Source organism: Vulpes vulpes, chromosome 4, assembly GCF_048418805.1.
Source record: "Vulpes vulpes isolate BD-2025 chromosome 4, VulVul3, whole genome shotgun sequence".
NCBI classification, from domain to species: Eukaryota; Metazoa; Chordata; class Mammalia; order Carnivora; family Canidae; genus Vulpes; species Vulpes vulpes.
In genome coordinates, this window is record NC_132783.1 from 562501 (window position 1) to 581687 (window position 19187).

At 52.6% G+C, this 19187-nt stretch overlaps 1 long non-coding RNA gene across 2 annotated transcripts in view; it reads left to right on the forward strand.

Annotated features, from left to right (window-relative positions):
- Positions 1 to 1676, forward strand: part of LOC140598493 (uncharacterized) — a 6476-nt gene extending 4800 nt beyond the window's left edge. Inside the window, exons 4-6 of one of the 2 annotated variants that reach the window (XR_012000909.1) lie at positions 166 to 390; positions 1142 to 1267; positions 1662 to 1676. This is a non-coding gene — a long non-coding RNA (uncharacterized lncRNA). Of the gene's footprint in view, positions 1 to 165; positions 391 to 1141; positions 1381 to 1661 lie in introns of those variants that run through there. The other variant, XR_012000908.1, reaches the window with a different exon arrangement.
- The last annotated feature ends 17511 nt before the right edge of the window (positions 1677 to 19187 follow it).

Here is a 19187-nt window from a genome sequence, read left to right on the forward strand (position 1 = left end):
ACGTGTTCTTGTCTGCTGTAGCGGTGGCGACAAAGCGGAGGGGCCCTCTCCCTGCGCACACGGTGCCGGGGCGTGGGGACGTGAGGCAGTAAGGATGGCTTTGGGGTTGTGGACATTTTTTTTTTTTAAGATTTATTTATTTATTTATTTATTTATTTATGATAGAGAAAGAAAGAGAGAGAGAGAGAGAGAGAGAGAGGCAGACACAGGAGGAGGGAGAAGCAGGCTCCATGCCGGAGCCCGACGTGGGACTCGATCCCGGGACTCCAGGATCGCGCTCTGGGCCAAAAGCAGGCGCTAAACCGCTGAGCCACCCAGGGATCCCCTTGCGGACATTTCTACAACCGATCGGGAACGACGCCCGCCGTCCAGTGTCCCGGATCTTTGGGGGTGAGGGCTGCAGGACGCCTCGGATGACGTTTCCAAGTGCGCCCTTTCCAGGGGCTGGAACCGGAACCGGAACCGGGGCGGCATGGGTAGTTCGGAAGACGCTGCCGCCGCCGGCGGCGGCCGGTGCGCCCCCTAGAGCTGCAGACGTCCCCGTCCCGGGGAGGGGGAGGGGGAGGGGAGGGGGAGGGGAAGGGGGAGCGAAACATCCCTAAGGAAGGCCCCGCTTGGGCGCCCGACGTTTTCCTGAGTCGGGAAACGCTACTGGACCTGGGTGGATCCGGACCAGGCTGTGTCCCAGCTGCCCTGCGATCCCATATGCCTCAAACCTGGACCCCCCTGGGCGGGCGAGCCAGCTTTCTGGCCCTGCCTGCCTGAGCCTACCTCTCTATCTCTGGCATCCAACTTGCAACTTCAAGTCCCTGAGGTCGAGAGCTTCGGCTCTCTGGTCCCTGCTAGTAACCCAAACAGACAGACACGTTTGCCATGCCATGCCATGCCATGCCATGCCATTCCATTCCATTCCATTCCATTCCATGCCATTCCATTCCATTCCATTCCATACCACTTGCAATCAGGCATCTGCGAAATGAATATTGAGCAAGGGAATTCTCAGCCTTGAAAGTTTCTGGGCCCCACTCCCATGGCTTTCGCACCGGCCAAAGGTCCAAAGGGCTCCGAGAAACCTCAGCACACGGGCTCTGTTTCCGTCCCTCTGAACACACGTTGCCTGTCTGTCTCCCTTATAATACAGAAACGGGGATGCCAGGGTGGCTCCGTGTGGAGCATCTGCCTTAGGGGCACGTCGTGATCACAGGATCCGGGGATCCAGCCCCACATCGAGCTCCTTGCATTGGAGCCTGCTGCTCCCTCTGCCTAGGTCTCTGCCCCTTTTTCTCTCTCTCTCTCTCTCTCTCAAAATCCGGCAAAAATAAAAAGAAAGAAAGAAAAAGAAAGAAAGAAAGAAAAGAAAATTCCCTACGTTCGGACTTCCAGGTCACCCCATCAGAAAGATGCCTCGTGGGATGGGACCCAAGAGGTGGTCCAGAGAAATAAGGACCCGACTCCCCCCCCCCCCCACACACACACACTTCCCATGAGTCCAAATCATGAAGAAGACGGGGAAAGCAGGCCAGGCAGGCAGACGCCAGAAATCCGAAGTCCGCAGGCACGCACGCACACACGAGCACCAGAACCGATGCTCAACCCACTGCCTGCGCCTCCACCCCTCTCAGAGGGCTGAAAGGCAACCACGGACAAGGCCTGTTTTCCAGGAGGAAGCCGACATGAAGGAACAGGCGGCGTTGGAGGCGGAAGGCTGGAAGGTTGACGGATAGAGAAAGGAAAAGAGGGACAAGAGGGACGGGTGGACACCTGGGTGGCTCAGTGGTTGGGCGGCTGCCTTCCTCTCAGGGTGTGTTGCGGGGGGGGGGGGGGGGGGGGGTTGGGGAGGTGGAAGGGATACCCTGGGGTCCTGTGCCCGCATCCGGTTCCCTGCCTGCGGGGAGCCTGCTTCTCCCTCTGCCTGTGTCTCTGTCTGCCTCTCTCTGTGTCTCTCAGGAGTAAATAAAGAAATCCTTTAAAAAAAAAAAGGAATAAAATAAAAACCTTTAAATCAGTCTCAGTCCTGGCGGGGGCGGGGACTGCCTTGCCGCCTCTGCGCCTCCGCCTCCCCCGCGGCCCCCGCACCCCCCCCCCCCCCGTTTCTGTAACACTCCTGTGGATGGAGTGGTCAACTCCTCTGCCATCATCCCGGGTGCCTCCAACGCCATCGCCGCCCCCCCTCCTCATCCCGTCGCCACCCTGTAAGGAGCAAAAATCACCCGAGCCATTGGGCCACCACGGGAGCCTGACAGTGGGAGTTGGGAACACATAGATTGAGTTTTTAGAGGTCGCGGGGTGCGGGGCGGAGGGGCGGCGGGGGAGGCGGCTGGGGCGACATCTACGCCTTTGGAGCCAATGCATGGTTGTTGGTTTCCTTTATTTTTTGGAGGGGGGGTGCGGTGGAGTTTGAAGATATTTCTTTATTAGGATGCTCACCAGAATGACAGGCTGGCACTGTCCGTCTGATGTGATAAAGGATACATACATCTGATCCGATTCTGGCAGGAAACAGGCGTAAGGCCTCTCAGACCTGGTACCGAGCGTCCGTGAAAGACGACTCCATTCACCAGAGAGCATGTTTCCTTGATTCCGAGGTCTCTGCTGTAGCTTCCGGTCACGTCTCTGTGACTTGCTCAGACTTCATTCCGGCATCATCAGTGGACCCTCTCTTTCTTTCTTTCTTTCTTTCTTTCTTTCTTTCTTTCTTTTTCTTTTCTTTTTTTTCCCAAGCCACTTCTCAACTCCTTACGTCAGCTGCCGCCTGTCTGACTCACCCAGGTAGCCTCGAATTCTGCAGCACATCTCTTTGGTAGGCTGCTGCCCTGCCACCCTCAGGGGCATGGGTTGGGATTTGGGGGGGAAGGGGAACGACGTCACGTTACCGAAGCAGACGGCAGGAGAGTATTGGCAAATGACACTAGGACACCCGGACACCCCGCAGGCCCGCCCGAGGGCCTTCTTGGAGCGCACGAACACACGTAGGGCACGTTCTTCTCTTCACGCGGCGCGGCGCGGAGGGAGCAGAAGGTGCGGGATGACCTCCAGGGGCTCGGCATCCACAGCCAGCCATCAGGATGAACTCAGGGATGCCTCCGTGGAGGGTTTTGGTGGCTCCGTGAGCTCCTTTCCGAAGCTGCTTGTAGTTACAGGACTGCTGAACAAGCGTCCAGGAGTTTCGTGGTGAGGTGGGCATCTGCCACGGGGTAGGCCTTCGGATTTACATCGGCCTCAGTCATCTCTGCGTATCCGCGGTCCCTGTGGGTTTCCTGTAAAAAGACGTGTCCTGGGAGCTATCACCGTCACACTTCATATGGATGACCAGCTTTGCCCCCACCCACCCCCACCCCCGCCGCCGTTGGGGTGGGGGTGGGCGGTGGGATGCGCTGTGCTCCCGTCACAGTTTGTGGGCCCTGGAATGGTGGTGATCGAGATACACCCCTCCGCCACCTCATTACAAAGAAACAAGACACTGTGGTGCCTTGTTAGACCCCACAGGCACAGCAAAGAAAAGGAGAACTACTTATCCCCTTGTTCCACCGGGACCGACCCGGATGTTTGCCCGAGGGTCCAGGCCCCGAGGGACGGGCGTACTCAACTTTTGCTGTGAACTCAACGGATTAGTTAAGTTGTGCCTCTGAGGATTTGTCCACGGAAACTACTCCAAATGATCGATTTTGTCTGTCTCGTGTACTTTTCCTTGTTACGAGCAAGCAGGTAAAAAAAAGAAAGAAAGAAAGAAAGAAAGAAAGAAAGAAAGAAAGAAAGAGAAAGAAAGAAAGAAAAAGATGAAAAAAGGTCTATAGGTTAAACTTTTACAATACCTTCCCAAATCTTTGGTGACCTGGAACTTTGAAGGTGTAACTAGCTTAATTGATAAATTGGGTTCAGTTCACCGGATACCTGGCGTCTGTCTTTCCAACAGAAGGTAAAATACTAGAGTGTGAGTCAATGAGACACCCAAGGTGGGTTTTTTTGTTTGGTGGTGTTGTGTTTTCCTCCTCCACCCCTTGCCCTTTTCTTCCTTCCCACCCCCCCCCCACCTCAGTTTTTGTGTTTCTCTTTTGTCTGATTCAGGAAACCTGCCGATACCTGGGTGTGTTCGTAAACGTGTTTCAGGTTTGTTTGTTTCTTTTTTCCTTCCTCTTTTTTTTAAATTTTAATTCACAATTCATGAGACATACATACACACACACACACACACACACACACACAGGCAGAGACACAGGCAGAGGGAGAAGCGGGCTCCCTGCAGGAACCCCCGATGTAGGACTCGATCCCGGGACTCCAGGATCGCGCTCTGGGCCAAAAGCAGGCGCTAAACCGCTGAGCCACCCAGGGATCCCCTTGCGGACATTTCTACAACCGATCGGGAACGACGCCCGCCGTCCGGTGTCCCGGATCTTTGGGGGTGAAGGCTCCAGGACGCCTCGGATGACGTTTCCAAGTGCGCCCTTCCCGGGGGCTGGAACCGGAACCGGAACCGGGGTGGCATGGGTAGTTCAGAAGACGCTGCCACCGCCGCCGGCGGCCGGTGCGCCCCCTAGCGGTGCAGATGTCCCCGTCCCGGGGAGGGGGAGGGGGAGCGAAACATCCCTAAGGAAGGCCCCGCTTGGGCGCCCGACGTTTTCCTGAGTCGGGAAACGCTACTGGACCTGGGTGGATCCGGACCAGGCTGTGTCCCAGCTGCCCTGCGATCCCATATGCCTCACACCTGGACTCCCCGGGCGGGCGAGCCAGCTTTCTGGCCCTGCCTGCCTGAGCCTACCTCTCTATCTCTGGCATCCAACTTGCAACTTCAAGTCCCTGAGGTCGAGACCTTCGGCTCTCTGGGTCCTGCTACTAACCCAAACAGACAGACAAGTTTGCCATGCCATGCCATGCCATGCCATGCCATGCCATTCCATTCCATGCCATTCCATTCCATTCCATACCATACCACTTGCAATCAGGCATCTGCGAAATGAATATTGAGCAAGGGAATTCTCAGCCTTGAACGTTTCTGGGCCCCGCTCCCTTGGCTTTCGCACCGGCCAAAGGTCCAAAGGGCTCCGAGAAACCTCAGCACACGGGCTCTGTTTCCGTCCGTCTGAACACATGTTGCCTGTCTGTCTCCCTTATAATACAGAAACGGGGACGCCTGGGTGGCTCCGTGTGGAGCATCTGCCTTAGGGGCATGTCGTGATCACAGGATCCGGGGATCCAGCCCCACATGGAGCTCCTTGCATTGGAGCCTGCTTCTCCCTCTGCCTAGGTCTCGGCCCCTTTCTCTCTCTCTCTCTCTCTCTCTCTCTCTCTCTCAAAATCCGGTAAAAATAGAAAGGAAAGAAAGAAAGAAAGAAAGAAAGAAAGAAAGAAAGAAAGAAAGAAAGAAAGAAAGAAAGAAAGAAAAGAAAATTCCCTACGTTCGGACTTCCAGGTCACCCCATCAGAAAGATGCCTCGTGGGATGGGACCCAAGAGGTGGTCCAGAGACATAAGGACCCGACTCCACCCCCCCCACACACACACACTTCCCATGAGTCCAAATCATGAAGAAGACGGGGAAAGCAGGCCAGGCAGGCAGACGCCAGAAATCCGAAGTCCGCACGCACCCACGCACGCACGAGCACCAGAACCGATGCCCAACCCACTGCCTGCGCCTCCACCTCTCTCAGAGGGCTGAAAGGCAACCAAGGACAAGGCCTGTTTTCCAGGAGGAAGCCGACATGAAGGAACAGGCGGCGTTGGAGGCGGAAGGCTGGAAGGTTGACGGATAGAGAAAGGAAAAGAGGGACAAGAGGGACGGGTGGACACCTGGGTGGCTCAGTGGTTGGGCGGCTGCCTTCCTCTCAGGGTGTGATGCGGGGGTGGGGGGTTGGGGAGGTGGAAGGGATACCCTGGGGTCCTGTGCCCGCATCCGGTTCCCTGCCTGCGGGGAGCCTGCTTCTCCCTCTGCCTGTGTCTCTGTCTGCCTCTCTCTGTGTCTCTCAGGAGTAAATAAAGAAATCCTTAAAAATAAAAAAGGAATAAAATAAAAACCTTTAAATCTGTCTCAGTCCTGGCGAGGGCGGGGACTGCCTTGCCGCCTCTGTGCCTCCGCCTCCCCCGCGGCCCCCTCACCCCCCCCCCCGGTTCTGCAACACTCCTGTGGATGGAGTGGTCAACTCCTCTGCCATCATCCCGGGTGCCTCCAACGCCATCGCCGCCCCCCTCCTCATCCCGCCGCCCCCCTGTAAGGAGCAAAAATCACCCGAGCCATTGGGCCACCACGGGAGCCTGACAGTGGGAGTGGGGAACACATAGATTGAGTTTTTAGAGGACGCGGGGCGGCGGGGCGGAGGGGCGGCGGGGGGGGGGCGGCTGGGGCGACATCTACGCCTTTGGAGCCAATGCATGGTTGTTGGTTTCCTTTATTTTTTGGAGGGGGGGTGCGGTGGAGTTTGAAGATATTTCTTTATTAGGATGCTCACCAGAATGACAGGCTGGCACTGTCCGTCTGATGTGATAAAGGATACATACATCTGATCCGATTCTGGCAGGAAACAGGCATAAGGCCTCTCAGACCTGGTACCGAGCGTCCGTGAAAGACGACTCCATTCACCAGAGAGCATGTTTCCTTGATTCCGAGGTCTCTGCTGTAGCTTCCGGTCACGTCTCCGTGACTTGCTCAGACTTCATTCCGGCATCATCAGTGGACCCTCTCTTTCTTTCTTTCTTTCTTTCTTTCTTTCTTTCTTTCTTTCTTGCTTTCTTTCTTTCTTTCTTTCTTTCTTTCTTTCTTTCTTTCTTTTCCTTTTCTTTTTTTTCCCTAGCCACTTCTCAACTCCTTACGTCAGCTGCCGCCTGTCTGACTCACCCAGGTAGCCTCGAATTCTGCAGCACATCTCTTTGGTAGGCTGCTGCCCTGCCACCCTCAGGGGCATGGGTTGGGATTTGGGGGGGGAAGGGGAACGACGTCACGTTACCGAAGCAGACGGCAGGAGCCTATTGGCAAATGACACTAGGACACCCGGACACCCCGCAGGCCCGCCCGAGGGCCTGCTTGGAGCGCACGAACACACGTAGGGCACGTTCTTCTCTTCTCTTCATGCGGCGCAGCGCGGCAGGCAGCGGAAGGTGCGGGATGACCTCCAGGGGCTCGGCGTCCACAGCCAGCCATCAGGATGAACTCAGGGATGCCTCCGTGGAGGGTTTTGGTGGCTCCGTGAGCTCCTTTCCGAAGCTGCTTGTAGTTACAGGACTGCTGAACAAGCGTCCAGGAGTTTCTTGGTGAGGTGGGCATCTGCCACGGGGTAGGCCTTCGGATTTACATCGGCCTCAGTCATCTCTGCGTATCCGCGGTCCCTGTGGGTTTCCTGTAAAAAGACGTGTCCTGGGAGCTATCACCGTCACACTTCATACGGATGACCAGCTTTGCCCCCACCCACCCCCACCCCCGCCGCCGTTGGGGTTGGGGTGGGCGGTGGGATGCGCTGTGCTCCCGTCACAGTTTGTGGGCCCTGGAATGGTGGTGATCGAGATACACCCCTCCGCCACCTCATTACAAAGAAACAAGACACTGTGGTGTCTTGTTAGACCCGACAGGCACAGCAAGGAAAAGGAGAACTACTTATCCCCTTGTTCCACCGGGACCGACCCGGATGGATGCCCGAGGGTCCAGGCCCCGAGGGACGGGCGTACTCAACTTTTGCTGTGATCTCAACGGATTAGTTAAGTTGTGCCTCTGAGGATTTGTCCACGGAAACTACTCCAAATGATCGATTTTGTCTGTCTCGTGTACTTTTCCTTGTTACGAGCAAGCAGGTAAAAAAAAGAAAGAAAGAAAGAAAGAAAGAAAGAAAGAAAGAAAGAAAGACAGAAAGAAAGAAAGAAAGAAAGAAAGAAAGAAAGAAAGAAAGAAAGAAAGAAAGAAAGAAAAAGATGAAAAAAGGTCTGTAGGTTAAACTTTTACAATACCTTCCCAAATCTTTGGTGACCTGGAACTTTGAAGGTGTAACTAGCTTAATTGATAAATTGGGTTCAGTTCACCGGATACCTGGCGTCTGTCTTTCCAACAGAAGGTAAAATACTAGAGTGTGAGTCAATGAGACACCCAAGGTGGTTTTTTTTGTTTGGTGGTGTTGTGTTTTCCTCCTCCACCCCTTGCCCTTTTCTTCCTTCCCCCCCTCCCCCCACCTCAGTTTTTGTGTTTCTCTTTTGTCTGATTCAGGAAACCTGCCGATACCTGGGTGTGTTAGTAAACGTGTTTCAGGTTTGTTTGTTTCTTTTTTCCTTCCTCTTTTTTTAAAATTTTAATTCACAATTCATGAGACATACATACACACACACACACACACACAGGCAGAGACACAGGCAGAGGGAGAAGCGGGCTCCCTGCAGGAACCCCCGATGTAGGACTCGATCCCGGGACTCCAGGATCACGCCCTGGGCCGGAGGCAGGTGCTAAACCGCTGAGCCACCCAGGGATCCCCTGTTTCGTGCTTCCTTAACAATTGTATCATACAGGGCAGCCCGTGTGTCTCAGCGTTTTAGTGCCACCTTCAGCCCAGGGCGTGATCCTGGAGTCCCGGGATCGAGTCCCACGTCAGGCTCCCTGTATTGGAGCCTGCTTCTCCCTCTGTTTTGCTTCTCTCTCTCTCTCTCTCTCTCTGTCTCACAGACACACACACACCCACACACACCAAATCTTAAAAAAAAAAAAATTTGTGTCCTACATGTTAGGTTTTTACAAAATGAACAGCGGAGAAATAACAGAAAACCAGCAGAGCCAGGCAGTAGGTTCGAGAGTGCTTTAATGGGGAGCGCTCCTGGGCGAGGTTCCATGACTCGGAGAGGTGGCCAGAGACAGGGAAGTCGCGCGGGGTTGGGGACTGTGGGGTTTTTTAAGCCTTCTTGGTTCCGGCTCTGGATCCGGGTGGGTCCCTTGCCAAATTAGACAAGGGAACACTGTGTCCTTAGGTGATTGGCTGGGGGGGTGGGGTGGGGTAGTATCAGGGGAGGGGGTGGGGGTGGGGGTGGTTCCTGGCTGGAAAGTCCTGGATGGAAAGTTTCGGTTTCCCATCTAGGCTTCGACTTACTGGAGATGATGTGGTGGTCAGGGCTGCTGCTTTGACGGGAAGATCAGCCATTTTGACCCAGTTTGAGATGTCCGCCATTTTGGGTGCCCCTGTCTCTCAGCCAGCCCAACAATACATACGCATACACACACACACACACACACACACACACACACACACACACACGTGTTTCTAAAAACTATCACATGTATTCATCCATTTGACAATCTAAGGATTTCTGGTATGATAGGCAATGTGCCCGTGGTTCCTCTGTGCTTTTCACCAGAGACTGAGGTTTCTAGGAGTTAACAGTCTGCCGCCTGGGTGGCTCAGTGGTTGAGGGGTTGAGCATCGGCCTTTGGGTCAGGGCCCAATTCTGGGGCGGCGGGGGGGGGGTAGTGTCCGAGTCCGGACCCATTTCCACATCTGGCTCCCTGTGGGGAGCCTGCTTCTGCCTATGTCTCTGTCTCTGTCTCTCTCTTTCCCTTCCCCCTTCACAAAGTGCTCTCTCTCTCTCTCTCTCTCTCCTCTCTCCTCTCTCCTCGCTCAAAAAGTGTAAAATAAGTACAATTTTTAAAAATCTGCCACATGGAATCGAGACTACTGGTTAACGACAAGGAAAACAACCTCTGTGTGTGAGATAGTAGGAGACATGTAGAAAATGCGGGTGGTGGTGGTGGTGGTGGTGGTTAAAGAAAACGAATCTGTCCTGAAATGACTCTGGCTTTTTTTTTTTTTTAAGATTTTATTTACTTATTCATGAGATGAGAGACACAGGGACAGGCAGACACAAGGGAAGCAGGCTCCATGCGAGGACCCTGATATGGGACTCAGTCCCAGGAGTCTGGGATCACGCCCTGAGCCCAAGCCAGACGATCAAAGGCTGAGGCACACGGGCATCCCAAAGCCCAGCTATTTAGAGAAAGAACACTTAAGACTCACGGAACGGGGGATCCCTGGGTGGCGCAGCGGTTTGGCGCCTGCCTTTGGCCCAGGGCGCGATCCTGGAGGCCCGGGATCGGAATCCCACGTCGGGCTCCTGGTGCATGGAGCCTGCTTCTCCCTCTGCCTGTGTCTCTGCCTCTCTCTCTCTCTCTCTCTCTGTATGACTATCAAAAATAAATAATTAAAAAAAAAAAAAGCCTGACGGAACGGAAAAAGAAATTATAGAAGGGATTTCTGAAGGAGATTTTTGAGATTTGTTTTTGGTTTTCTTTTTTTTTTTTGGATTTTACTTATGTATTCATGGGAGAGAGAGAGAGAGAGACAGAGAGAGAAAGAGAGAGACAGAGACAGACAGAGAGATAGAGAGAGACAGAGAGAGAGAGAGAGAGAGAGAGAAAGGAAGAGAGACAGAGACAGAGAGAAGGGGAGAGAGACACAGAGAGAGACAGGCAGAGAAAAGAGAGGCAGAGAGATAAAGAGAGACAGACAGAGAGAGACAGAGAGAGACAGAGAGATAAAGAGAGACAGAGACGGAGAAAGCGAGACAGAGACAGAGAAAGAGAGAGAGACAGGGAGAGAGAGAGAGAGAGAGAGAGAGAGAGAGAGAGACAGGCAGGGGAAGAAGTAGGCTCCACTGGGAAGCCGATGCGGGTCTGGATCCCAGGACCCCTGGGATCAGGCCCTGAGCCAAAAGCAGACCTTCCACCACCGCTGAGCCACCCAAGGCGTCCCAGAAGCAGACTCTTTGAAAAGTAATTGTAGGCGTGGTCAGGACGGACTGAGATTGGGAGAAGTGGGTTTTACTAGTATACTGGTGTACAACTGAGATTTGGCTCTTCTCTCTGCTAAAATGACGAGATTCTCTTGCATTGGTAGTCTACTCTTGATAAGAGTGTGAACAGAGAAGAAAAGACAAAGACAATGTGCTTTTTTGTTTGTTTGTTTGTTTGGCTTGGCTTGGCTTGGTTTGGTTTGGTTTGGTTGGGGTTTTTTTGTTTGTTTGTTTTTGTGTGTGTGTGTGTGTGTGTGTGTGTGTGTGTGTTTCTCCCTTTACCTGCCCAGAACAGCAAGGTTTTTAGATTCCTTTTTTTTTTTTTTGGTTGTTGTTGTTGTTGTTGTTGTTTAACTTTTTCTGTTATTTACTTATTTATTTTATTTTTTGGATTCGTTTTTATCCGGTCTTCCCCTACGTAAGAGTGAACACTTCTCCACGTTAAAGGAGCTTCATTTTGGGGGACAACTCTAAGAGCACCTGTAGAATCTCCTAGGGGCCACCTTGGCCAAAGAGACAATGAAGATTTCCGTTTTGTTATGATCCGTGATCCTTTGTAGGCATGTGCCTTGAAAACTTCTGAGATGTTTTTGGTTGGCTGGTTGGCTGCCTGGCTGTCTGTCTACTGGTTCCTTCATCCGTTCGTGGATTCTCAGCGGATCCCAGAATGCCAAACCCTAAATAGAGTCTCTTGACTACTATAGGTCGTTTACCTGTTATGGGAAGGACCATGAGAAGCACTGTCAGACAAAGAATCATAAGCCCTCTTAGATTATATTGCGTGGGTGAATGCTGCCGGTGTTCCAAACACGAAATGAAATTCCTAAACTTGTAATGTGTCCTGGTAGAGTGCCATCACTCCACATTCGAACTGGTTAAATGCTCTGTGTGTGTGCCTGCGTGTGTTGTGTGTGAGTGTGTGTGTGTGTGTGTGTGTGTGTGTGTGTGTGTGTGTGACAGAAACTGGTCGGATTTTCCTCTCGACTGCATTATAATGAATTCTCATCGGGTCTTTAGGCACGTCCGTCCGTGGGTGACCTCCCTGTCACGTGCAGGTGTTGTTCGGAAGGTCTTGCAACAATACGGTCCGCCTTTCAGAAGATTCGCGGAAAGCACTCTGGACGGATCCCGGTGTCTGGTCATCCTGAGATCGTCCAACTACATACAGTAGGAGTTGCCGGAACTAATGAAAAAGCTGCATGGAAGCCGAACAGAAAGGAACAACGTGGAACTGAATGAGTTCCACGAAACCCTGAACAGAGTTCAGAAACTCTCAGTGAGTCATCTTCCTTTTTTTTCTTGGCGATTGTTAAATCCTCTTCAGAAGGTCGGTGGGAATCCGTTCTCATTGTAACCAGACACCGTTGGAAGGATCCCCTGTATCACCAAGGCCTTCCCTGAGTAGAATGGCGTCTGTTTCTCTTTCTTTCGACCTCCCCCAGTCCCCACGCCGCCCTCCCCTCCTCCCTCCCCTCCCCCCTCCCCTCCCCTCTCCCCCCCCCGCCCCCCCCCTCCGGGGTCCATTTGTCAAAGTGATCTCTACTCCCAAGGTAGGGCTCGCACTCAGGACCTGGAGGTCAAGAGCCGTGCTCTCTACTGACCGAGCGGGCCACGGGCCCCTGGAATCGCATCCTAAGACTCAGATAGGATCAGACAGCCTGGAGACACTCAGATCCACTTCTCGGGGAGCCAGCCGAGCCCCTCGGAAACCCTGAGCCTGATACCTTCCTTCCAGAGGTCGCCACGGCCTCACTGGGCGAGTCAAGAGTGCCACCTCCTGGCGGACGAAACCGAGAGTCAGCTGCTTAACCTCAGCGAGCCTCCCAGGTTGCCCCTCCAAGGTGCTTGGAAATGCTGAGGCTCAACAACACCGGAACCACAACAACCGGAAGAACAGAAAAGAAGAGCCAAAGGGATGCTGAAGTTCTTCCTTCTGGCCTTGCCTTTACAGGCGTGTGCCGTCTGCGACCACGCCTGTCTCCGAGGACAGGAAGAAAAGAGTCCAGATGGCTGAACCGGGGTTCTGCACTCTGCGGACCACAGGAACCCCCTCCAGCCTGACCCAGGAACTCCCTTACTCTGAGCCAGGGACAGGGGGTCTTGTTTTGTGTTTCGGTTGTGGTCCAAAAGACAGGCGTCACCTACGGTGGAACCTTGTAACCCTTTCTAAGCCTAGAGTCGCTCAGCGGCATTACATACCTTCACACATCCTCCTCGCCAAGTTATCTGTCCATTCCATTTTTTAACTCTCTTTTTTTTAATTTTTAAAATTTTATTTATTTATTTATCTATTTATTTATCTATTTATTTATTTATTCATTCATTTATTATTCATTCATTATTTTTAAGGATTTTTTTTTTAGTCAGGGAGAGAGAGAGAGAGAGAGAGAGAGAGGGAGAGAGAGAGGCAGAGACACAGACAGAGGGAGAAGCAGGCTCCATGCAGGGAGCCCGATGTGGGACTGGATCCCGGGTCTCCAGGATCACACCACAGGCTGCAGGCGGCGCCAAACCGCTGCGCCACCCAGGGATCCCTTAAGTTTAATTTCTTAAACTGTATTGATCGGGCATGGGATCTCTGCCTCTCTCTCTCTCTCTCTCTCTCTCTCTCTCTCTCTCTCTCTCGAATAAATAAATAAATAAATACATACATACATACATACATAAATAAATAAAATCTTTAACAAATAAATGAATAAATAAGCTGTATTTATTCAAGGGAGACACACAGAAGGAGGCCGGGAGGCAGGCAGAGGGAGAAGCAGGCTCCACGCGGGGAGCCCGGTGCGGTGCTGGATCCCCAAAACGCTGTGATGATGCCGGGAGCCGAGTGGAAGGCAGCCGCTCAAACGCGGGTATGCCACCCGGGCACACCTCGTCCGCACCTCTTCCTTCCCACCGCCACCCACGGTCTTGCGCGTTCGTTCATCTGGTTCCCACACACAGGACCTCGTGCTCCAGGTCTATCCCTAGACACACCCTAGGATCCCCAACTAGGGAATAGGTTCAGATGGGACCGATGCTCATGGGACCGTGCTCCTGTTTGAGGACTGTCCTCGGTTGCTGTAGCGGTGGCGGCGAGACAAAGGGTCTCTCTCCACACACCGCACAGGGTGTCGCGTCACGTCGTGGGGAGATGACGCGGGAAGGACGGGTTTCGGTTGGCGGACATTTCTACATCCCATCTGGGAACCGCTCCCACCCCCCCACCCTCCGGTGTCCCGGATCTGTAGGAGTGAGGGCAGCAGGAAGCCTCCCATGGATGATATTTGCAAGTGCGCCCTTGCCTGGGGCCGGAGCCTGGGCCGGAACCGGAACCGGAACCGGACATGGAACCGGTGCAGCCTGGGTGGTTCGGAAGGCAGGCGCCTGCGGGACCGACCGGTGGCCAGCGTGTGGGGGTGGGCGCGTGGGCGGGTGGGGGGCATGCCCCGAGTGGGGCAGATGTCCCCATCCCAAGGAGGCGGAGGAGGAAAGCCACCCCAAGGCCCCTCTTTGGCGCCCCGTCCTGCCGTCCTGTGTCAGGAAACGCTACTGACCCGGGCGGATCCGGACCAGGCTGCGACCCAGCTGCCCTGCGATCCCACATTCCTCACACCTGGACTCACCGGTGTGGCGCCTGCCTTTCCGGCTCTGCCTGTCTGCCTGCCTGCCTGCCTGCCTAACTATCTCTGCATCCAACTGGCGACTTTCAGTCCGTGAGGTTGGGGGCTTCGACTCTCTGGGTCTTGGCTAGAACCCAAACAGAGAAAGACGTTTGCCATACGATAGGTAGATACCACTTTCAATTAAGCGTCTGTGAAATGATTATGGAGGAAGGAAATTCTCAGCCTTGAACGTTTCTGGGCCCTGCTCCAATGGCTTTCACACTGACCCAGGGCCAAACGGCTCACAGAAAACTCAGCACTAGTTGGGCTCTATTTCCGTGCCACTGAATGCACGTTGCCTGTCTGCCTCCCCTGAAAAGTCAAGCAACGGGGACGCCTGGGTAGCTCCGTGTTCAGCATCTGCCTTGGGGTCAGGTCATCATCCTGGGGTCCTGGGGCCCCGGCTCCCACTTGGGGCTCCCCGCGGGGAGCCTGCTTCTCTCTGCAGTCTGTCAATGCCTGTCTCTGTGTGTCTCTCATGGATAAATAAAGAACACCTCTAAAACAGGAAAGAATGAATGATTCATTAAAAGGACTGACTGACTGACTGACTGACTGAACTGATCGGCTGACCGACTGACCGGCTGAATGAATGTATACATAAGCAAGCCAGGAAGCAAGCAAGCAAGCAAGCAAGCAAGCAAGCAAATGAACAAATGAAATCGATGAAGGGGTGCGTGACTGCTGGCTGGCACTGTCGGGGGAGTGTGGGACTCTATATTTCTCGGTTGCGAGGATGAGCCCTAACCTGGGTGTAAACATCGCATACACCTAAAATCTTCTGAAAAAAAATAAAAAAAATTAAAAGAAAAAAAGAAAAAGAAAAAGGTGGGCAGCCCGGGTGGCTCGGCGGTTGAGCGCCGCCTTCAGCCCGGGGCCTGATCCTGGAGGCCCGGCATCAGAGTCCCACGTCGGGTTCCAAGCATGGAGCCTGCTTCTCCCTCTGCCTGTGTGTCCGACTCTCTCACTCACTGTGTCTCAGGAGAAAATAAACAGAATCTTTACAAAAAGGAAAAAAAAAAGTTGTGTTGTTTTGTTTTGTTTTGTTTTGTTTTGTTTTGTTTCGATCAGATCGATCGATCACTAAAAGGCAACCTGCCAAAACTGACGATGAGAAAACGGAAGAAAACCTTCCTGGTTCCCACAGAGTTCAAGCCCTACAGCCTTGCCCGTACCAAGATCAGAGAATAAACTGTCCACTCTCTACGGCGTCCCTCCTCCCGAGGACGCCCCAGCTCCTTATGGAGCATGCACACGCACGTGCACGCGCACGCAGAAAAGCGGGGCGAACCGAACCAGACCCTAGAGAACCCTGCAGCGAAGGTTGAGCACACGAGACACACACACACACACACACACACACACACACACGCACCCCCCCCCCCCCCCCCCCCCCCCCCCCGCCAGCCACAGGAAACTCTGGCAGGCTACCCCTGGGCTGCTTAGGGGGCCTATACTTACTTGCAAGTGCTCACTGACCTGGGACACGTGGAAGGGGAACCTGAGGCTCAGATGGCCCAAACCGGGTGAATGGGGTGCTTTGCTCATGCCTGAATGCTATGGTCTCCACGATTAGAGAAAGCTGGCAATGAGGCCAGCCCAGGGACCAGAACCTAACCTAAAAATCCCTCTGGCTCCATCAGTAATGTCCCGACTGTTGGTGAGGAACCAGTGCTCGGCTCGCTCGGGGAGACAGACGCTCTGGTCTTCTTCGGGTTGGGTTGTTGCTGCGGCTTTGGGTATCTTTGCAGGAAACCGGCCTCTTCTCTTTCGAAATGGAAACCAAAGGATGGATGGGGTCCGGACGCGGTCACGCTCGCTGGCCACTGGAGTTGTTGTCACCCAGCCAGCGGGGAGATCGGAACATCGGGTCTTTCGTGACCTCTCCACAGATAGGAGTGAGACCAAGGCTATATACTTTGTTGGCATCTCGTCTGTGTCTACGTGTCCCTATGGGTTCTACGAGGGAGAGGTTTCCTCTACCTCCGGATGCTATATTGCTGACATCCCTTTGTAAAGGAACTGTAGCTTAGGAGTTCAAAGGCCGGCGCGGGTAAAAATCGGGAACAGGACAGCTCGGAGAGATAAGGACGAGTGACAATATTTCACAAGTTCCCACGATCTGGGATGAAGTTCTGTTCGTTCGTTCGTTCGTCCGTCCATCCATCTGTCCGTCCGTCCGTCCGTTCGTTCGTTCGTTCGTTCGTTCGTTCGGGACCCCCGATTTCTCAGCGGTTAAGCGTCTGCCTTCATCTCAGGGCCCGATCATGCCGGTCCGGGATCCTTTCCTGCATCTGTCTCCTTGCGGGGACCTGCTTCTGCCCATGTCTCTGTCTCTGTCTCTGTCTCTGTCTCTCACACGGGAATAAAGAAACAAAATAGTTTAAAAAAGGAAAGATGCTCGGTCGGTCTCGCACTCTCTCCCTCTCCCTCCTCCTCCTCCCCCTTCCCCACTTCACACAGTGCTCTCTCTCTGAAAGAAAGCTAATATATTACAATTTTGCAAAAGCCTGCCAATGGAATGGAGACTACTGGAGAACGATAAGGAAAACAACTCTGTGTGTGACAAGTAGGAGACGTGTAGGAAACGTACAAGGCGTGAGAATACATGTTTTGGTGAGGGAAAAGAAAATAATTCTGTCCTAAAATAATGAGCCTGGCTTTTTTTTTTTTATTAAGATTTTATTTACTTGGGATCCCTGGGTGGCACAGCGGTTTGGCGCCTGCCTTTGGCCCAGGGCGCGATCCTGGAGACCCGGGATCGAATCCCACGTCGGGCTCCCGGTGCATGGAGCCTGCTTCTCCCTCTGCCTGTGTCTCTGGCTCTGTCTCTCCTTCTATCTCTCAAGAATAAATAAATAAAATCTTTAAAAAAAAAGATTTTATTTACTTAATAGGGAGGGAGGGAGGGACAGAGGGAGGCAGAGAGAGGGAAAAGAAGGCTCCATGCAAGGAGCCGGGTATGGGACCCGATCCCAGGAGTCCGGGATCACGTCCTGAGCCAAAGCCAGATGCTCAAATGACGACCAGCCACCAGGCATCCCAGAGCCTGCTTCTTTAGACAAAGAACACTTAAGGGTGAATCTGAACAAAAAAGACCATTGTAGAAGGGGTTTCTGAAGGAAACAACTAGGGAATTTCTTTAAAGTTTTTATTTATGTATTCGTGAGAGACTCACAGAGAGAGACACAGAGACAGAGGTGCAGAGACACGGGAGGAGAGAGAAGTGGGATCCACGCAGGGAGCCCACTGTGGGACTGGATCCCTGGCCCCCCCGGGATCACACCATGAGCCAAAGGCAGAGGTTCAACCACTGAAACACCCAGGCGTCCTGGAAGCAGATTTTTTTGAAAAGGAATTGTATGCATGCTCAGGACAGACTGAGATTGGGAGAAGTGAGCTTTACTAGTACACTGGTATAGCATTAAGACTCGGCTCTTGTCTCTGTTAAAATGAAGAGATTTCCTTGCGTTGGTAGTCTAATCACGGTAAGGGATTGTGAACAGAGAAGAAAAAAATATGTTATTATTTTCCCTCTCCAGACCAGCCAGGTTTTTATATTCCTTTTTATCCACGAATTACCTCCGTGAGAGAGTGAAAACTTCTCAATATTAAAGGAGCTACATTTTGGGGACAACTCTATAAGCTCCTGTGGAATCTCCTAGGGCCACCCTGGCGAAACAGATACTGATGTTGTTTTCAGTTTTGTAATGACCCATGATCCTTTATAGGCCTGGGCCTTGAAAGCTTCTGAGATGTTGGTTGGTTGGTTGGATGGATGGATGGATGGATGGATGGATGGATGGATGGATGGATTGTGTATCTGGCTGGCCGGCTGGCTGCTCAGCTGTTTGCTGGTTCCTTCATCCGTTCATTCATGGATTTTCAGCGGATCCCAGAAAAGTCTAGCCCTAAGTTGAGTCTCTTGACTAACATAGGTCGTTTACCTGCTATGTGAAGGCACGTGAGAAGCAGCGTCAGACAAAGAATCATAAGCCCTCTTAGATTATATTGGTTGTGTGAATGCTGTGGGTGTTCCAAAAGCGACATAAAGTCGTAAAGTGGTAACGTGCCCTGGTACATTGTTAAAATGCTGTGTGTGACAAATCATAATCCGTTTTTCTTCTCGACTGCACTCTAGCCAACTCTCCTCGGGTCTGTAACCATGTCCACCGGTGACCGCCATGTCATGTACAGGTGTTCTGATGCTCTTGCAAAAACAAACAAACAACACACACACACACACACACACACACATTTATTTATTTATTTATTTATTTATTTATTTATTTATTTATTTATTTTTCCCAGATTCCAGAAGAACCACGCAAAGGACTTTTGACACATCTCAGTTTCTGGTCACCCCGAGATCATCGAACAACAGTATGAATTGCCAGAACTAGTGAAATAGCTGCATTTGCCCAGAACAAAACCAGGGACACCTGGGTGGCTCAGCGGTGGAGCCTCTGCCTTGGGCTTAGGGCGTGACCCCGGAGTCCCCGGATGGAGTCCCGCATCAGGCTCCCTGCATGGAGCCTGTTTCTCTCTCTCTCTCTCTCTCTCTCTCTCATACATGAACAAAATCTTAAAAAAAAGAACTAAAAGGAACAACATGGAACTGAAAAGAGCGAAAGACAATGATGACTGGTTTCTTTGTTTTTGTTTTTTAAAGATTTTATTTAGTTATTCACGAGAGACACAATGAGAGAGAGAGAGGCAGAGACACAGGCAGAGGGAGAAGCAGGCTCTGCAGGGAGAGACCCATGCGGGACTCCAGGATCACACCCTGAGCCAAAGG